At 47.9% G+C, this 5,858-nt stretch overlaps 1 pseudogene; it reads right to left on the bottom strand.

Moving 5' to 3' along the window:
- Positions 1-381: 381 nt before the first annotated feature.
- On the bottom strand, positions 382-3,197 carry LOC136486510 (F-box protein At5g03100-like; annotated as a pseudogene).
- Between the last annotated feature and the right edge of the window lie 2,661 nt (positions 3,198-5,858).

Below are 5,858 nucleotides of genomic sequence, written 5' to 3' on the forward strand. Positions count from 1 at the left end.
TATAGTCATATTTTTCTTCTAATTTAGGTGTTAGAATTTTAGAATGTTGCCTAAGAAACATTTGTCATGGGTGAGAAAAGAAAACAAATATATTGCTTTGTTTAATCTACATTGTTTCTCGATAATTATCATACATCTATAAATATATTGCTTAATCTATATTATTTCTCGATAATTATCAGACATGTTAAATTAAAAATATGTTATTGAATTTGGCAGAAAGAAAAATGAAATGATATGATTGAACTTACTTTAATGCAATACAACGTTCTAAGCTGGTCATGATGATAAGACAAGGAAACAAAATATACCAAATGATTGACAAAATATACCAAATGATTGTCACCAAGCAAAAGTAAAATGATGAACAGTAATAAAAAACAAGCATTTGTATTTTGTTCATAAGCAATAAGCAAGATGACACTACGGTTCAGAACTAATACTATAAATCCAGACACTTCCATTCATATAATTTGGAACCATACTGTAAAAATAAGGAAAACGTGACACTAATGATGTAAGTTAACTTACATATGTTAAGTTTACTAAGAAACATCAAAACATTGCGAACTCTCTCATCATACACTTGACATTTGACTTCGACTGTCTTAAGGCGTTGTGATATTGCAGCTGACATCTCCAATGGTTTGCAGTTCAGTTTAATCTCCACTTCATGTTTAGGTCCCTGTAGTAAATATAATGATTTTACCCAGATCAATCCACAAACTACAATAATATTTCGTTTTGTAGTTTCTACAACGCAGCAGTAGCATTCGAAATTATATACCCTTGAATATAGTTGAAGAGTGAGCTTCTCTAACACCGGTAAAAGTTTGAGGCAAACTAGGGCGCTGAAATCAGCAGGCTCACACCAGTATTCGTCGAGGAGCAAAGACTTCAATTTGTTGAAACTAGAGCAAAATTTCAAGTCCATTCTGAAAATAAACTAGACAATTGCAAACAAAGAAACATCAATAAAACTTAAATGTAAGCATGAACATTACAACTCAAGTGTGTAAGGATACCATGTCAGTGTCATGAGATATCAGCACCAAGTTCTGAACTTCCGATAGACCTTGCAAGAGAATACTTTGGTTGCTGTCATCATCAGAGTCAAGGGTAACCAGATCATAACCGTGGATTTTGATAAACGCTGTTAGTAAGGATGGCATCCTCTGAAGCGATGGAGTCCTGCCATCACGGACTTCAAGCCATAGTGAAACCAGATTCGGGGCACAGATAGGCAAGCGCCATTCTTCACCAAATTCGCAACACTGGATGGTTAGATGCTTTAGGGATTGTGACGAGATGAGTAAGAGATCCCCTAGGTTGCAGTCATCAACCTCAAGGTCTTCCAAATTCGGGCAGCATGAGAAGTCAAGCAATCTGTTGGGCAATGTGTCAAGTCCTTCAAGCTCTAGCTTCTTCAGGTATTGGGAGATGAAGAAAGGATGGCCATCGAGAGAACGAAATTGGCCCGAATAGTCAAGCTGGAGCACCCGGACTTTGCACTGGAGAGCTATATGGATCCAAAGGTTAATGCGAGCCATGGCGGCGGCGCGACAGTACTCGTCGAGACGGGACTCGCACGTGTCGAGCGGTGTGCCTCCGTGGATGCGGAGGCGCAGCAGATGGTCCACGAACTACTGAATCTCGTCCACGAACCCTGGTTCCTTCAATCCGCCGCACACGAAACGCAGGATGGTGGTGGACTCCCACAAGTGGCGCCAGCGCTTGGCGAGCACACATGTCCGCACGACGTCCTGCGCCGGCAAGAAGGAGAGTATGTGCTGCAGCACGCCGTCCGGGAGGTTGCTGATGTGGTCGCGGCCTTCGACCGGAGCTGCGGCGGCGGCAGACGCATTTTTGGGCGCTTTCCGCGGAAGCATCCTGCCGGTCGCTCGATCGAGGATGCCACCAGGCACTGTGGGTGTAGGACAAAAGAAACAGTCAAAGAACACGAGAGGTTAGCTGCATTGAAACAGCTAGCAGATCGATCCACGGGGAGGAAGACGAGGAGATGGATATGCATCTGCATCAATCACCTGAGACAGAGAGGCGGCGGCAGCCGTGCAAGATGATTCGCTTCTGCTCGGCTATGCCCTATCCCCTTCTCTCCCTCGCCCGTCCCTTCTCCCTCGCGTCCCCCTTCGTCCCCTCCTCCTCAGATCCGTGACAACCTCCAAGAGGCCGACCCCCAAGGGAGGAGCGGCGGCGGCGTCCCCGAAACTGCGAGAAGCAGCGAGGGCGGGCCACAAGGCCACAAGGGGCGAGCAGCGGCGGCGGGCGGCTTGCTAGCTTAGAGCGGTGGGGGCTCAGGCGTGGGGCGGCGAGTGGTTTGCTGGAGCAGAGCGAGGCGGATCGGGCTCGGGCATGGGGGCAACGGTGGCTCGGCGGGCGCAAGAGCGGCGGCGGCGGCTGCGAGGTCCGGGGCGGAGGTATCCCCTTCTACCAACGGTTGGATTGCGCTTTGTGATTCGTGCGTCAACTGTTCTGCCAGTGTAGCCGACTGGATTCATGCCCAGAGCAACTCCAAGAGTTTGTAAAATTAAACAGCTAAATCGATGATTTAGCTATATTTTTAAAATAGAAAACCCCTCCAAAAAATAGATAATGAACTTGCGGTGAAAATTGTGATCAAACTGTGGCAATGAGGTGTACCCCATCACTGCTGACTTGGTTGTGTCGGTTCAAATCCGATAGTAAAGGGAGGTTTGAACGACACTAATTAAAGGATATGAGGTAGTGTATATTATGTGATAGCGTGTCTCAGCGCTGTACAGCGACTTGAGTATGGTTCCTGGCGCGTCGTGTTAGGGTTCCTTCCCTCCCACGTTCATGTTCTAATCTTCCCTCAAGATCTGAATTAGAATCCATGCCCCCATCCATCCATTGTGACCATGTAAGTCTCCGTGACGAAGCTGAGCCTTCTCTGCTTACTGTGTAGATACACCTTTTCAGTTGGTTCTTAGGGTTTGGGGTGGCGAAGTTGCCTAAACGTGAGAACCATGAACCCTCAACAATGGATGCAGTGGCAGGATTGATGGAGAAGATGAAACTCTTGAAGGCGGAAAGGAGAGGGTGAAGGGTCGAGATGGCGGACTAGAGGGGGGTGAATAGTCTTTTCTAAAATTAATCACGTTGGCTAACCGAAACAAGTGTGGAATTATAACTATTGGTCTAGCCAAGACAACACCCCTCTATATATGTTCTCTAGCACCTTCCAAAGATACTAATTATGCAACTAAGGTGCCGGGCTAGCTAGAGCTCTTCTAAACAATTCTAGGAGCAAGGTTACACAAACCTATGCCACTAGTACTTTAAGCAACAAGGGAGCTCCTACACATGCTAGTAAGCAAAAGCACAAAGCTAACTAAGCTCACTAGCAATGCTCAATAACAAGGCAACCAATGCCTAATTAGAGAGCGCAAATACTTAGCTACACAAACTAAGCAGTGTGACTAACAAGGTTACTAAAACCAAATTAGTCACGCAAGGGAGCTACTTCTATGCTACACAAGCAAGAAGATAATTAGCAAGCTACACAAGCTATCTAATTACAAGAGCAACTACACAAGCTTAATATGTATAAAAGTAATTGCAAGCTTGTGTAACGGGGATGCAAACCAACGGGAAGAATAAGGTTGACACAATGATTTTTCTCCCGAGGTTCACGTGTTTGCCAACACGCTAGTCCCCGTTGTGTCGACCGCTCACTTGGTGGTTCGGCGGCTTATTAGCATCACCCGCTAAGCCCGCACGTCGGGCGCCGCAAGAACCTACCCCTTGAGTGAGGGTAGCTCAATGACACGCTTTACTAGAGTTACTCTTCGCGGCTCCCGCGGGGCGAGCACAATGCCCCTCACAAGCACTTCTCCGGAGCGCCGCACAAGCTTCTTGCGCGCTTCGACGGAGACCACCACCAAGCCGTCTAGAAGGTGGCAACCTCCAAGAGTAACAAGCACCACCGGCTTGCAACTCGATCACCTAGTGCCACTCGATGCAACCTCACGATGCAATCGCACTAGAATCGCTCACTCACACAATCAGATGATCGCTATCAAGTATGTGTGAGATGGAGGGCTCCCAAGCACTCACAAGCATGGACACTAAGTCCCTTGAGGTGCTCCACGTCAGCCATGGCCGAAGGCCACTTCTATTTATAGCCCCAAGGGCTAAACTAGCCGTTACCCCTTCACTGGGCAAAAATCGGGCCGACCGGACGCTCCGGTCGTATTGACCGGATGCTGGACCTCAGCGTCCGGCCGCCCGCAGACGGCCACGTGTCCCGATTCCAACGGTCACTTGACCTGACCGGACGCAGCAGCTTCAATTGACCGGACGCTGAACCCCCAGCGTCCGATCGTTTCTAGTAAGGTACCGACCTCGACCGAACGCATCCGGTCACACTTGATCGGACGCAGCCCAGCGTCCGATCACACTCCAGCTTCTGCGTCACCGTACGTCAGCCTGACCGGACACAGCCTGCCAGCATCCGGTGCTTTCAGACCCAGCGTCCGGTCAGTTGACCGACGCCAGCGTCTTCGCGATCAACTCGTTTTCACTTCTAACTTCTTCACCCTTGCTCCAATGTGCCAACCACAAGAACTTGCATCCGGCGCAATAGAAAATAGGCATTCCATTTTCCCGAAAGCGCCGATGTGCCAAACCCATCTCACCCCTGCAAACACCACCTCCTTTGTAAATGTGCTAACATCACCAAGTGTACACCACCATGTGTATGTGTGTTAGCTTTTCATAATCATTTCCCAAAGGATGTTAGCCACTCAACTTGCCACGCTACTCGATCCTAGCGACGATACAAAGTTAGATCACTCGAGTGGCACTAGATGACCGATATGCAAACAAGTTTGCCTCTCTTGATAGTACGGCCATCTATCCTAAACCTGGTCATAAACTTCTCTACACACCTATGACCGGTGAAATGAAATGCCCTAGGTTATACCTTTGTCTTGCGCATTTCATTCCATCTCCTCCAATGTCGATGCAACACATGCACCAACACGATCAACAATGATATGATCCACTTCATATCATCACATGATCATATTGGTTCATCGATCTTGACTTTACTTGCACTTCACCGTTGCTATCGTCCATCGGCGTCAAGTCTTGCTCAAGCTTCACCGCCACGCGGTCCATCACTCCAAAGCCTTCGACTTGCCCTTCACGCTTGCAACCGGTCCATCAAGCCAAGTCTTGTCTTGATCTTCTCCACCTTGATCACATGACTCAATGTCATGTCTCATGTGCATTTACGCTCCTTCATCATCACATGTGTGAGCTTTGCAACATTTCCAAGCCATTTTCACCTTCATGGCATATGTTGCTCACACACATGTACCTATGGACTAATCACCTGTGTATCTCACATAAACACAATTAGTCCACCTAAGTTGTCACTTAATTACCAAAACCAAACAAGGACCTTTCAAAGGGATCCAAGTGACGACGGGGAGTGGAGGTGGAATGGTGGATCGAAGTCGACAAAACCAATCGGGAAGGTTCTGGCAGATAGCTTGTCAACGCGGAGGGGCTAGGGCAAGCACTAGGAAGGTCTGGTGTCCGATCCAGGGCATCTATGGTAAGGACCTCGAATCCAATCACTTTCTATTCACGTCCCATCAGCCGATGGGAAAAAGAAGGGCGCCAGAGGACAGGTCGTGGTGTTCACGAAGGATCTGATCGTTGTGGTTCATTTTGATGGGAAGAAAAGGCTGGAAGGCAATAAGTTTGAGTGCGTCCCAATTTGGCTTAGGGCTTCGGGAATACCACTTTGGATGATGAAGGTGACAGGGAAAGGGATCGACAATGAGGTGGGGGTTTTTGTGGACTTG

Source organism: Miscanthus floridulus, chromosome 10 (genome assembly GCF_019320115.1).
Source record: "Miscanthus floridulus cultivar M001 chromosome 10, ASM1932011v1, whole genome shotgun sequence".
NCBI lineage: Eukaryota > Viridiplantae > Streptophyta > Magnoliopsida > Poales > Poaceae > Miscanthus > Miscanthus floridulus.